Source organism: Camelus bactrianus, chromosome 17 (assembly GCF_048773025.1).
Source record: "Camelus bactrianus isolate YW-2024 breed Bactrian camel chromosome 17, ASM4877302v1, whole genome shotgun sequence".
Classification (NCBI taxonomy): domain Eukaryota; kingdom Metazoa; phylum Chordata; class Mammalia; order Artiodactyla; family Camelidae; genus Camelus; species Camelus bactrianus.
This window is the reverse complement of record NC_133555.1, coordinates 15793473-15808041: the sequence shown is the minus strand read 5'-3', so window position 1 is coordinate 15808041 and position 14569 is coordinate 15793473. Positions and strand designations below refer to the sequence as shown.

The 14569-nt window shown below is 47.3% G+C and overlaps 1 long non-coding RNA gene across 2 annotated transcripts in view; it reads right to left on the bottom strand.

The window, feature by feature from the left end:
• Window positions 1–2724: 2724 nt before the first annotated feature.
• Window positions 2725–14569, bottom strand: part of LOC141573704 (uncharacterized) — a 123172-nt gene continuing 111327 nt past the window's right edge. The window contains exons 3-4 of one of the 2 annotated variants that reach the window (XR_012499725.1): window positions 13827–13907; window positions 2725–7546 (exon numbers count right to left, since the gene is read on the bottom strand). This is a non-coding gene — a long non-coding RNA (uncharacterized LOC141573704). The remainder of the gene's footprint in view (window positions 7547–13826; window positions 13908–14569) is intronic. The other variant, XR_012499726.1, reaches the window with a different exon arrangement.

The window sequence follows — 14569 nt, the reverse complement described above, 5'->3', positions numbered from 1 at the left end:
CATTCGAGTTTGAGAAGCTGACTGTTTCTAAATAACTTGGCCAGTGAGAGCCTCAGCAGGGCAACTGGCTCTCAGCCTTGTGTCACCTCAGTAGGTCCCCATGGTGGATGTCTTTGCTAACAGTGAGGGCTAAAGCCTGGAGATACCATAATGGGGGTTGGAAGGGGGACCCAAGTGAAAAGGCTGTTTAACTCACTCTCCAGAAGGCACATGAAAAGAAGAGCAACGATGATCAACTTAACTGGTCTGACCATCTCTGGCAGCGTAGGGTGCAAATAATGTCACATCCATTCTTAATATTCACATCATTGGTTCCAAGCTCCAACCTCTCTAACTAGCAGCATGCCCATGGCTTCTTTATCTCTTTTGCCCTCCCTGTTCCCTGTTTTCCAAATCCCCAGGACCTTACCTCTTCAAAGAGATCAAGTCTGTGCCCAAGGATGGAGAAACTGATGGGTCTATGCAGCGTCCAGTCTGGGGTTGTTTTCTCTCGTAGGATTGATGTAGAAAGTCGGTCCTGCCCCATATGCTGCATCTCTGGCTGCTGCCATGGAGCTCTTGGCGAACCAGGTGCCCAGTCCAGCCTTCCAGACTCTTGAGCGGGATATCGCAGCCGCTAAGCAGGCACCCTTGGCCAGAGTGCCCCAAGCAGGGGTTCTGTGTTTACAGAGATGAACCTTAAACTCAGAGTGGCTGAAAAGAGAGCTCTTATCCCAAGGTGAGATCCCCTTGAGGGTCTTTGGTGTCTGTCCTGGTAGCTGACCTCAGGTGACACTGCTGCCATCGCATAGCAATCACTACTGCTCAGCCTCCAGAGGGTTCTCTGGTTCTGCCAAGAGGCTCCGTGGTCCTCATGCAAATTTGCCTACCCTGTCCCGGAGCTGAGTACACCGGGAAGCACTGAGGGGGGACACATGGACGTACTAGCCACACAAAGGCCTGGCACCTCTGGCGCGGCCAGGGGGCCCACACCTTCCATTTCTCAGAGGGCCCTTATTGTCTCCTTCTAGAATGATGCATTGCTGGCAACTTGAAAAATCACCCCCCGCTCCAAAACTAACTACGGAGCACTGATTCCGCACGCCAGCATCCTGCTGGTCCAACTGTGGGCTTTCTCTCTCTTCCCACAGCCTCCTGGACTGCTCATTTCATTCATAGGCCTATGGGTCCCCAAGCAAGCTATGGCCCCTTCCTCTCTACCTGCCTCTCCTGGGGCTCTCCCCCCAACGCCTGGCCCCACTCCACACCAGACACATGAGCTCCTCCAACACACCACACACATTCCAGTCTCAGGGTCTTTGCCCTGCCTGTTCCCCTGCCTGGGTGTTTTTTCCCCAGATACTTGCAAGGCTAACTCCCCACTGTGTAAAGGCTTACCTCAAGTATCATCTTCTCCTTAAGACCTATGGTAACAATTCTGTTTAAAATTGCAACCAGGACCCATGCTGTTATTATCCTGTTCTAATTTTTGCAACTGAATTTGCCTTCTACCACACCACGTACTTTTCCTCTTTATTCTCTCTGTTCTTTATGGTCTGTCTCCCTTTGGTAGAATGTCAGCTTCGTCATAAAACAGAGAATTTCCCCTGCATTGGCTCGCGGAGAGATCCCCAGTGCCTAGAACAACGCCTGGCCCACGGAGGCCCTCAGTAAATATGCACAAAATGAATGAATTTTCAAGATCCCTGGAGGTAGGTAGAATTATAATGCCCATTCTACCGACAAGAAAATTGATACACAGAGAGGTCAAGTGACTTGTAGGAGGTCATGGAGGAGCCAGTTACTAGCACCAGACCACACAGACTCCAGAGCCAGTCACTGGGCTTGTTCAAAGGATCCCCGTGCAAGCAAAATGTGGGTCCAGGGTAGAATAATCAAACTTTGTTTTATTTTTAGGAGAAAAAGTTGGAAGGAGTAGAGATGAAAAGGATGTAAGAGGACTTTGGTCACCTAAAAATTTGGGTACACTTTGCAATTCTGTCCTTAAACACAGATTTGGAGTCTTCACCCTAAACCATTGGAGAAGAAGGCCAGACGGACCCTCACCCTCTGGAGACTTCAAAGTATTAACCTATGTGTTGGATGGAGATAGTGTCACTTGAGGTCAGCTACCAGGAAAAATTCCAAGATGTACTGTAAGAAACCACCTTAACACATGGGGGTTTAAAACAATAAGCCTTTGTTACTGTTCTCCAGGCTGTTTGTCAAACTAGGTGTGTCCTCTGATCTGGGCCAGGCTCAGCTGATCTCCACCGGGCTCACGCAGGCGGCCACCGTCCATGGTGTTGCCGGGGGCTGACTAGTCTATGGCGGCCTCACTCACGTACCTGTGGAAGGGGCTGGGGTGTTGTCTCTCTCATCGTCCAGCAGGCTAGCTCCGGCTTGTTCACACGGCTGCAGCACAATTCCAGGAGAGGAGCCGAAGCACGCCGGGCTGCCCGAACTGATGCAAAGCCAGCCGAACTGGATCAGCTGCAGATTATCAGTCAGGAGGCCAGCACAGATTCAAAGGGTGGAGAACAAGATCCCACTCCTCGAGAGGATTTACTGCAAGGATGTAGCATGAGGAAAGGGAGATGGTGGTCATTTTTGGGAAACAATCTACTGCAGGTGAACTTAGGGTAACAGAGGCGCATGATATAAAGCAATAGAGTCAAGTAATAGATAAATAATGAGGCTTAGGGAGAGGGATTGGCAGAAGGAAGCATTTCTATGCAAGGAAACTAATTTATTTTTTCTTTTAACACATTGTCAGTGAGCATCTACTGCAGGCCAGGCGGTGTGCTGGTCCTGGGGATGGTATAAGTGATAGACCTGGAGACGATCCCCCTGGGGCTTGCATTTTGGAGCAGGAGACAGATAAGGACGCCTGCCTTTCCATTCACCATGGTCAGTGCTGTGTCAGGGGACCTGTGGACTGCTGTGGAAACTCACAGGAGGGGCACCTAATCAGTCTGTAGGGGAGAATGAACCTGGGATGCCTCAGGGAATAAACTTAGAGGCGAGATGCATGGTACTAACTATGCCATAGAGGGGCAGGGAAGAGAGAAGAGCACCAGAGACAGGAGAATTGTATGTGCAGAATCCCGGAGACAAGAGAGGACAAGACTTGTGGATTCAGTACAGCTGGAGGGAAGGAAGATGGGCATTGAGAGGGGCAGACGGAGATGGATGCAAGGGAAGCTGAGCAGCTGAAACTTAACGTGGAAAGATTTCTAAGTAGATTTGTAAGTAACAAGATCCAACTGGCGTTTACAAAGACCACTTGCCCTACTAGCATGAAAAGGGGACCTTTGTTTTTTGGTTGGGGGTGCAGTGAAGCAATAGGGTAAGACCAGATTCAGGAAGTCCAGTTGGGCGATTTGAGAAATCCAAGCCCGAAATAAGAGATGGACAGAGAGAGAGATTTCAAAAGGAAAAACCTTCAGGATGGGTAATTGCCACAAGGAAACAGAAAATTGGAGAATGTTGTCTGGGATTTCTGGCTTCAGCCAGATAGATGGATGGTGGTACTATTCAACAAGATAGAAAAACTTGGCTAAAGGAAGTCCCCTTAATTGAGCACAAAATTGGATTCTAAGCTTCCCAGCAGCAAAGGCAAAGAGAAACCAAGATAAATGAGCTCATCTCACCCTCCCCTGGTAGAAGCGAACCTGTGCAGAAGACCAAACTTCTTCATGAAGTGCACAAGGGGAATCTACTGAGGGAAACTCCATGGAAAGGACCATGAACCAAATACGAGAGAGGCAGAAATGTTCTTTGCAGGCCTGTTTTGTATCTTGACCGCTGCTAAGAGCCGGGAGTAAGCTATTAAGTCAGAGCTGCGTAGAGCCATTTGTGCGGGGAAGTCCATACGGTGGCCCCTGAGTATCTCACTTGCCGAAGAGGAAGGATTGGATGCAAACTTGCACTGATGAATACATTTTATTTTATAAACTTGAAATTAAGAGTTCATGACCTTACTGTGCAAATCAGGGCCTCAGGATAATTTTATAGGAGAAATACAATTTTATAGGAGAAAATTTGCCAGTTCCGGCAAATACCGTTAACAACACAATCATGTAACTTAGAGCTTCGTTTTTCAATGTTGAAGCAATTAGACTCCTTTGTGGGGTTTCTTTTAATTACATTCTCCTCCTGATTATTAAAGTAACTCAGATTTATAATAGAAAATTGAAAAAATTCAGAGAAGTAGGAACAAAAAACCAAAAATCAGCTCTAACCCCAGCAAAGATGACCAACCACTATTAATATTGTGGTGTATTTTTCTTTTCAGCTGTTTTTCTAGACCTATATATAAGTAAATATTTTTCTCTTAAAAAAGTTGGAATGAGGCTGAATCAATTGTTTATTATCCTGCTTTTTTTTCCACTCACATTTGCCAATGACAAATAGAAGCCTTTGTTTGAGAGGAATTTAGTGTTCCGATGCCCTGTCTTAATTTCTCAAAATGTGTATGTCTTTTGTCACTTGTGCAGACTTTGTGTAGCTGCTCTGCTTGTACTCAGTAGCTTCCTGAAAAAGAGAAGAGAGGTGGGTGAACTTGACTTTCTCTTGCCAAGGACTTAATTGTGTCATTTATAATAGACATCTTGGGGCTTGGCATTTGCGCACAGGGAGAAAGAAATATGCTTAACGCACTGTGCTTCTCAGAGAGAATAATTAGCTACCCCAAGGCCACTCCCATACAGGTAGTGGCCTTGCTGCCTCCTTTCCTGGGGAACTTTCCAAGGGGAAATTCTCCTTCGGTAACTACTCCACAGCAACGCAGCCTCCAACCTGCCTTTCTCTTTCCTGCAGTGTCACGATGGTGGATGGTAAAAATGGCCACAATACTTCATCGCTTCTCCCATCAAGAGATAAAATCAACTTTCTGACCCCTGGAATCAGGGTTTGTGATTTACTTTGATCAATGGAAGTGACAGGTGTGACACTATACCAGTTCTGAGCCTAGGACTTAAGAGGCCTTGCAGCTTCTACTCTTCTGTTCCCTTCAGTCAACATGCACGCAAGCCCGAGCGAGCCTGCTGGAAGATGAAAAACCACGTGGAGAGAGGCCCCATGCATTCCAACCAAGACCATTATAAACCAGCAGCTCCAGTAGACCGCAGTGAGCCTGGCTGAAATCAGCCCAGTCCAGCCCAGACTGGAAGAACTGAAATTGATGATGTAAAATTGAGAGCTAAATAAATAGTTTTTTCGAGTTAGAAAGCTTTGGGTTTGTTACAAAGAAAAAGCCAACTGATAAAGTCACTGAGCGTATCTGAAATAGATTTCAGCCCATGATTGTGTATAAGAATCTGAGAGTTCAGATGCCGTACTGATGAAACTGGATAAGCCCCACAACGGCAGGTACCACATCTGTTTCGATCACCATGGCAATGCCACATCTAGCACATGCTGGGCACATGAAAGGTGGTGCCTACATGATAATAATGGCATTTACTGAATGCTCACTAGGTACCCAGCACTATGCAACATGCTTTTTATGTTGATGATTTTGTGATAAAAAAAAAGATGACATCCCCTCAACACCCTCACCAAAAAGATGTCTGCATCCTAAACTTCAGAACCCATGGCTGTGTTACCTTACATGGCAAAAGGGACTTTGAAGGTATGATTGAGTTAAGGGTCTAGAGATGGAGGGATTATCCTGGATTATCTGGGTGGGTCCAGTGTAATCACAAGGACCTTAAAGTAAGAAAGCAAGTGGGTCAAAATCCAAGAAAGGAGGCATAACTATGGAACTAGAAGTTGGAGTGAAGCCCTCTGAAGATGAAGGAAGGGGTATGAACCAAGGCATGCAGGCAGCTTTTAGCAACTGGAAAAGGTGAGTAAATAGATTCTCCCCTGAAGCGTCCAGAAGGGATGGCAGCCCTGCAGAGACCTTCATCTCAGACTTCAGACCTCTAGAACTCTAAGAGAATGTGTGTTGTTTTAAGCCACTCATTTCGTGGTCATTTGTCCCAGCAGCAATAGGGAATTCATATAGATTTAATCCTTACAATGCCTTATAAAACAAGCGCTGTTGTCATCATTTTCATTTGACATGTGACAAAACTGAGGCTCAGATAGGTTAAGTAATTTGCCCAGCTACTAAGTGGCAGAACTGGATCAAACCTGGGCTCCCAAAATTGACCCCGTAGAGCCTCCCAGTGGGTCAGGGAAAGAGCACTGAATGTGGAGTCCGGATGGGAAACAGCTCTTTAAATGATGGGGATGAGTTGGATCAGATGACTTCAAACCACCCCCTGATTTTGTATGACTTTTAAATATTAAATTGTCATATTTCAGTACCAGGTTCACAAATCACAAGGGGACAGGGCAGGTGGAACTTGGAGGGGCTCATTTGTGCCTAGAGAAGGAATCAGAAGGAATCTCTGGAAATACGAGGACTTTTGAGTATTTCTGACATTCTCAAATATAAGGTTGTCAGAATTCTATTAGTAGACAGCGCCATAGCTCCCTTAAGTCCACAGAATGAGCACTGTGGCCTCCTCCCTAAACCACCATCCATCCACCCAGCCATGTGTTGTGGCAGCTTATGGATGTGATTGGCCCAACCCTTCAGGGTAATCTCATCTCCCCTGCCATGGTGATTGAGTGACTAATGTATGGAAGAAGGATAACTGAGACTTTTGTTAAGTGACTGGAGAAAGAAAATCTCTTTCTTATACTTGAGACTATAGTACACGGGCATGAGGCCTGGGACTGCTGTAGCCAATTTGCTACAATGATGAAGCCAGTCTGAGGACAAAGGCAACACCCAAAGAAAGGCAGAGCTGAGAAAAATGACAGAGAAACTGAGCAATGCCCTTGATTAAACTGTTCCTGAAGCTTAACCTACCTCTGGACTTTTAAGTTATAAAAGCCTAATAAACTCTCTTTATGGTTTAAGATAATTTTGAATGTCTTCTTTGTATTTTTGTGTGTTTTAAAGCAAAACTCTCCTAATAGATACCAATCAGTCACTTCCAAGATCACTGTGCAAAAAAGCAGTAACATCCAACTTGTATATAATTTAGCTTCCTAAGAGAATTATTTGGCTCCTGGTCATCTCTTTCCTCAAGCCTCTCACTACCCTATACTAACCAGGCCCAGCTCCCTGTGTCCTTAATACCTGGTTTGAGTCTAGTAAGTTCATTCTGGAGACAATTTTCCTACTTTATAACAGCACAAATTTCTTTGCTCTCTGATCTACCACTGATGTCCATTTTGTCTTGAATTTGTTCACCATGAATCCCAGGTGGCCTACCATGCCAATCTCAGCTCAGCCTCAAGCCTCACCTGAAACTTACATTTGTGGTCAGAACCTCCAGGTCCAACCTTTTCCTTGAAGGAGGTCTGGGAAGGCCTGAGATTCCCGCTATTTGAACCTTCTGAGAGAGGAAATGCCCCTAGAATTGAGGATACTGCTCAACTGTCCAAATTTGGATGAAGTGTCAAGCAGGCCAGCGTTGTGAGGTGAGGATTCTGCTTCCCTGGACATCACCAAGCAGAGACGAGACTGGCACAGATTCAAGATGCTTACGGGAGGCAGTCTGACCTAGGGAGGGAAGCAGGGATAGAACAGTAAAGAGATCTGGGTCCTAATCCCAGCTCTTCCGCCAAGGGCTGTGAGATCTTGGCCAGTTTGCTTAATGTCTCTGTTCCTCATTTGCCTCATCTATAAAATGGGTTTAAATTAGGTTAGGGATTTTGAAACTGGAATTCACAAAGGAATTTCAGGGGGCCAAAGTTTTCTAATGAGGATATCCATAGTTTTCATTTTTTATCAAAGGAGTATGTAACATCAAAAAATGTAAGAACTACAGGCCTAAATATCTTGAAGGTTCTTTCTAGCATTTGGCAATCTGTGATTCTAGATGAGTTAATACAGTGTAATCCCTCTTAAAATCACATTCAAATGCAAGTGCATAATATGCAAATCGAGGAAGTCAAAATCATCCCAAGCTCTTCAATAGTATATAAAATTGAGTTGTATGTAAATTCAGATTGCATATATTACCCCATACTAACATTGAGAACCACTGAGTTAGGCTTGAAAAGAAACAAAGAGAGATTCTATATGCAGGCACTGGGGTGCTCAAACTACTCTCCTTTAAAACAACTATTACCCAGACCCCCAAATCAAAACTTACACTGTAAAATAAAGTTTACATCACTTTTGGGGTGTACATACAAGATGCTGGTGGAGCAGAGGAGAAGCCCTGGGACCGTGTAGAAGGGACTCAGGGTAGCAGGGAAGGCTCCGGAGGAGGTGATATGAGGGCGAGGAAGGGTGTTCGAGGCGGAGGGGAGAGTGAGCAGAGACATACTGACATGGACGTTTGGGGTGCTGGAGGGACTGGGGAAGTCCACGTGGGAAGAGAGGCGACATGCTGGGGGTGAGAGTGGGGCTGAATGTTCAGGCTCTGTGAGCTTTGTTAAGGGCTTTACACCCACAATGGGAGGCGGGACACACAGTGTATCTACACAGGTGGGATGTCAATCAAAGCTCCTCTGGGCAAACAGCACAGGCCTCCTGGAGGGACCACAGCCTGGCTTGGTCTTAGGTGGGCTGGGGACAACCTGACTGCAGAGTCCCTCTGACTCTGCCCAGAGGAATGGCCGGAGGGAAATAAAGGCTTCCTCTTGGAGAAGTGAAGTTCACTCAGCCAGGAGTGGCTTACTGGCCTAATGGTGCAGCCCTGTGAGAAATCAATGGAAACGGTCTTTTTACTTACGCATTGGTTATCTATTGCTGCATAACAAATAACCCCTCAATTTAGAAGTTTCCAACAACAAATACTTGTTATCTCACAGTTTCTGTGGGTCAGGAACTTGGGAGCCGCTTAGCAGAGAGCTTCTGGTTCGGGTCTCTCAGGAGGTGGCAGTCAAGATGCTAACTGGGGTTGCATCCTCTGAAGGCTGGACGGGAGCCCCCTGATGGCTCAGTCATGTGGCTGTTGACAGGAGGCCTCGGTTCCTCACCCCATGGGCCTCTCCATGTAGGGCCACTTGAGTGACCTCACAACACTGCTGGCTCCTCTCAGAGCAGAGAACCATGGCTCCTAAATCCTAATCTTGTATGTCACATACTTTCACATCTGCCACATTCTGTCCACTGTAAGTGAGTCTCTATATTCAGCTCACACTTAGGGGCGGGGAATTAGGCTCCATCTTTTGAAGGGAGGGATATTAAAGCTTATTAGACATACTTTAAAACCACCATAATCAGATCTAGAATAGTGATTTTAGGGATTTTTTAGGTGGGACAGTCTAGGTAGGAACTATATCTCTAGGTTAATGATTCTCAGGTTTTGCTGTGAATATCATCTGGGGATTCCTTGTTAAGAGTAAAGATCCCTGTATCCACCTCCACGAGAGTCCACATTGGGAGCTGGGGACCAGAAATTGGCGTTTTTGAATAAGTCCCTCAGGATATTCTAATGCAGGTTATTGGGGTCCAGGAATCTGCATTTGACAAGTCCCCGAAGTTATTCTGATGCTGGTAATCTGTAAAAATAATGCTACTGGAATTGGCATAAATGCTAACTGGAACGGCAGTGTTGGAAATTTCAGTAACTGAGAGTAAACATGTGGACAGATGGGTCAGAGGCTGGAGGGGCACCTGGGCCCAACTCACCATGCATACACTCCCAACAGAGTGTCACAATCTGTTTCCCACTCTCCCAGACAGAGTCCCAGGAAGCTTCCCAACCCAGCAGTCCAGACGGCCACCTCCAGTCATACAGAGTTGGCCTGAGACTTGAAATCTACTTGCCATCCCTGATTCAAAGCCACAGGTCCAGGAATCTGCCTTGTTGAGAAAATCCTGGCAAGAAAGCGATTTGTCTAGCATGCCCAGAGAGGAGCAGAGCAGAGCTGTCACGTGTTGTGCAAATGAATGGGGACGATGGGTGGGAGGGGGATGGGACCTCCGTGGGCACTCAGCCCTGGGAACCTGTGGTCTGAGTCACACACTGGGCCACTCGGCACAGAGGCGATGCTCCCCTGATGAGGAGCAGGGTTCACGGGGTGGCCCAGGAGGTGGCCCTTTGTCTAACGCTGTCTGGTTCTTCATCCGTGCTGTCAGGAAACTTGCCGGGAGCCCCTGTGAGTTTCCAGCCATTGTCTGGGCCCCTCTTGCCCTCTTTTTATGGGATGGTTTATGTCTGCTCCTCGGCCCTGGGAGTTGCTAAGCAGCAGCTGGAGCCTTTCTGTTTTAAGCAGGGACACTATTGTCTCTCTCTTTCTCTCCCATAAGGAGCCATGACCCAGGTGGTTACAAAACTGCTGCCTGAGTCTGTAGCGTTATTGGTCCGTAAAAGGGCAAAGAACACACAGAGCCACCATACAGCATGAGGGGCAGGTGAGGGTGTCAGAGCCCCATCATTTACACAGAGGCAAAGCCTCCTGCAAGTTCACCTCCGCCCCTCTGGGATCTGACCGCCCTCGGGGTGGGCGTGGCTTCCCGGGCAAGAAGTCTGGCCTCAGACACATTTGCCCACAGGGTTTTGTGGTTTTCACGTGCTGGGTTTTACCCAAGCTTCAGAAGCAGGGAAACTGTTCCCAAAGAGGCCCAGCTTGACATGGCATTGGCTTGAACCCCTGGAAGGTCTTCTCTCCAAAACCTTCTTCCCTTCTGCCACTTTCCTTCAACCAAACAAACCATTTCTAAGACAACTGTAACTGTAATTTCCTCCACCTCTCACCCCACACTTAATCATGCTCTTTGTTTAAAAAAAAAAAAAGGTTAGAAAACAGAAGTATGGAGAAAAATTCACCCAAAGATAATGAATGTTACCATCTTGAAATATTCCTTCTCAACGCTTGCGTTCTCTGTGTGTGTGTGTGCGTGTGTGTGTGTACAGTTGACCCTTGAACAACACAGGGGTTAGGGACGCTGACCTCCTATGCAGGTGAAAATCCTCATACTGGTATCTCTGTCTCAGAAACAAAGGCATTGATAAATGACTCACCCAAGGGCAGACAGTTGAAACAGTTTGGACAGAATCAGAACTCAAACCCCAGTTCCTTTGATTCCACATATGGTGACCTCTAATCGAACATAAACTTTTCTCCACACTCAGTTCATTTAAAGATCTGAAAATGAAAGTACAGGTACTGTACTTATGACCCAAAAAATCCATGTATAGATGAACCCTCGTGTAAGTGGATTTTCGAAGTTCAAACATGTTATTCAAGGGTGAACTGCATATATTAAACTGTTGATACTTTGGGTAGGATGATTCTTTGTTGTGGGGCTGTCTTGTGCATTGTAAGATGTTTAGCAGCGTCCCTGGCCTCTACATTTGTGACAACCAAATATGTTTGTTGGCTTTGCCAAATGTCCCCTGAGGGGCAAAATCACCCTTAGTTTAAAATCACCCATTATACATACATGCACAAACACACACATTTACAAAATGGAATCCTATTGCAAATACAGTCTTATCTTTTTCTTTTTTTTTTTAATTTACTGTGGCATGAACTCGTCCCACGTCAGCTGTTAGAAATCTACTGTATTATCTGCAATGGCCACAGAGCTGTCCATCATCTGGACTCACATGTGAAGTAACCTAAAGCACCAATCTGTCACTACTGGACCTTGTGTGTAAAACTGAAATTATGCTGCACACACTGCATTATAAGCTGCTTTTAAAATTTCAGATGTCATGAACGTCCTTCCACGTCCATGTCTCTAAACCGCGCTTCCTCATCTGTACAATGGGGGTGCACTGTGAGTGAATGAATGACCAGAATGGGGGCCCATGCCCAGCACAGAGAACGCCCTCAACAGAGGACGAGGGCTGTATAGCTCAGGTCCTCGCTGTGATCACCACGTCCTGGCTGTTCACTGGCTTTTAGTGGCCATCTCTCCCACGGAGGCACCATGCATTCGTAAATTGCCCACAATGACGGACTTTTGGGTGGTTTCCGAATTTTCATGCTCATAAATGACCCTACCGTTAATATAATCATAGACAGTTTCTTCTGATGTTTTGAGAAACCGGTGAAAGAGAAGCAGCTAACCCACATGGGCTAACTCAGAACCAGTGAAGCAAAAGACTGATGGTTTATTTCACGGCCCAGTTCTAGAAGTGTCAGTCAATGTTAGGCCCCACCCACCCTGCCCCCTCAGGCCCTGCTAGTTCGTCTGGTCCTGAGTCAAGATGCTGACCCTGGGGCTCGGCTCCTGGGCTAAACGCTGGATTTTTTTTCTGCTTTAATGTCAAGCCCAAGCCCTCTTCGTCCTGCCTTGAGACCACCCCAGGGTGGTATTCAAACACTGCCAGATTCCCCCTCTATTCTTTTCTATTTGTTTTTAAGTTACAGGTGCGCAATATTTGATGTACACAAAGCTTGTGTGTGCGTGTGTGCGCGCGCGCGCGCAAGTGTACATGTGGGGGAAGTGAATTTGTACAGTTTAAAGAGCGATAACAAGATAAATATCCCTGTACCTACCACCCAGATCAAGAAACACAGACCCAGCCTCTCCTGCAGGGAGCTTGCCTAGGGGGTGTGGAGTGGATGGACAGGAGCCTCTGGGAACAGTGGAGTCAGCAAAACAGACCCCACCCGGGTTCTGGCCACTTGTCCCTGCGGCTCTGTGGCCCTGGGGGTTAGTTAACTCTGAGAGCTTCAGTCCCTCAACTTTGAAATGGAAGATTGTTTCATTGAATAAATGAGCTGCTCTTTCTGATAAACCCTGAGTCATGTCTGGTGTCTGAGGAGGTGCCCAAGCACAGAAGCTGTTGTATTTACCATGGTGGAGCGTTTCTGGATGGGGAATTCAGAAATGCAGTGCTGGCCTGGCCCCGCCAGTCCTGACTGTGTGACTCCAGGCACGCCAAGTCCTGCACATCGGTTTCCCCAGGTCGGGGAGTCGGGGGAAAGAGGGCAGCCTCTCCAGGAAGTGTCAAACCTCCTTTCTCTCCAGCCCTGGCCCTTTTGGAATTATGCTAATTATTAAGCCAAGGGAAATGGGTTAGAATGAAGCAAGAACTTCCTACGAGGGTCAGTAGGCAGTGCCCTTAGCTACATCCTAGAAAAAGAGAATGCGACTGGCCCAAGGTTACTGATGATGGCATTTTCAGCCCTTATGCTGGGGGCTCTGTGCTTGAGAAGCACGCTGACCCTGATGAATGGGGCGAGGACACTTGTGGGAGTCCTCGAGCTAAAGCCTGGGCATTGGGTAACTTTGAGTGATATCCCTGCCTCCTGCTCTTCTGCCCCCTTCCCTTCTGCTCACACCCTGGTCCTTGGTACCCCCGGGTCTTCCCAGGGCTGTCTGGTCTCTCAGAGTCAGAATTCGATGGTGAGTGTGACTCTTCTTCCTTAGGAGGGACTAGCTTCCTGCCGGGGCTCTGAGCTTGTCAAGCCTCTCGTGTGGTCACCGTGCGCTCACTCACTCATCAGCTCTGAACATATCTGCTTCCTCGCTCCTCTGGGCCTAACTACCCACCTTTCCTACAGTGCACTGGCTTTCAGAGGCAAACAACTCTGCCAGTGGCCAGAAAACAACACTGGTAAGACAGAGGCTCCAAAGGAAAAGACTCTGGGCCTGATAAGGTCTTTCTGTGGATCCAGTGATAACATCTGTTTATCCCCAGGCCTCTTTCTTCTGCAAACCCCTGAAGGCCTCCTCTTCTCTGTTCCAGACACAAATTCCTTCCAGTCTTGGGGAGAAGGACAACACATCAAAAATCTCCTGGCAAGAGGCAACAACCACAACACATCCCTGCAAAATCCCAGCTTGGCCCTGATTGCTGCTCTGAATAGTGGTGCTAATGCAGAGAGGAGGAGTGATTTTACACCCGAAGAAGGGCTATTTTTATTACCTCCCATGAAAAGAAGAACGAGGGCTCCACTCGCTGCTTCTGACAGTGTCTGGATCCGACAGACCAAAAAGGAAATGTTTCCTGTTGACAAGAATTTTCGAGTTACTCCCATTGGCCATGTTTACTTTTTTCTGACTTTTGTTGAAATCTCTGCTCTGGATCTCTCCCTGAGGAGAACAGGAGCTACGTGAACTCATGGTTACACCTCCGTGAGGCCACCAACCCTCCACAGGTGTGCTGTCAGACTCCGATTTGGCCATCATGTTTATTTTGGCTACCACCAAGGGTCTCTGCTTCATCCTCTTAGTTACACCCATAAGCCTGGGGTAGGGGTGGGGTTAATAAAGGCTGTAACAAGAAAGGAAGTCTTACTTAGCTGTGTCCATGTAGAGTCAGAGGAAGAGCAAAATGTTATTTATTTTTCCCAGCAAGTCATCCTTTGGCACTGGGAACCTCCTAGTGCTCTGGTCTCCCTGGCTCCCCACCTCCCACCGCCCTCCGTTCCCAGTCCTGCCAAGGTCTCCACACCACCCTCCCCCTGCTCTGCTCTTCTGGGAACTGTATCCGTGTGGAGAAGAAGAGAGTGGGGTGGGGGCAGAGAACCTTGTCTTCCCCCAATACTGCAGGTGCTGCTTCTGCGATGTTCCACGCAGCGTGCAGCTGAGAGTGGGGCATCACGGCAGGGGACAGGATGCAGCTTGCCCCGAAGACTGGGGAAGAGGAATGGTCTTACACCAAACCAG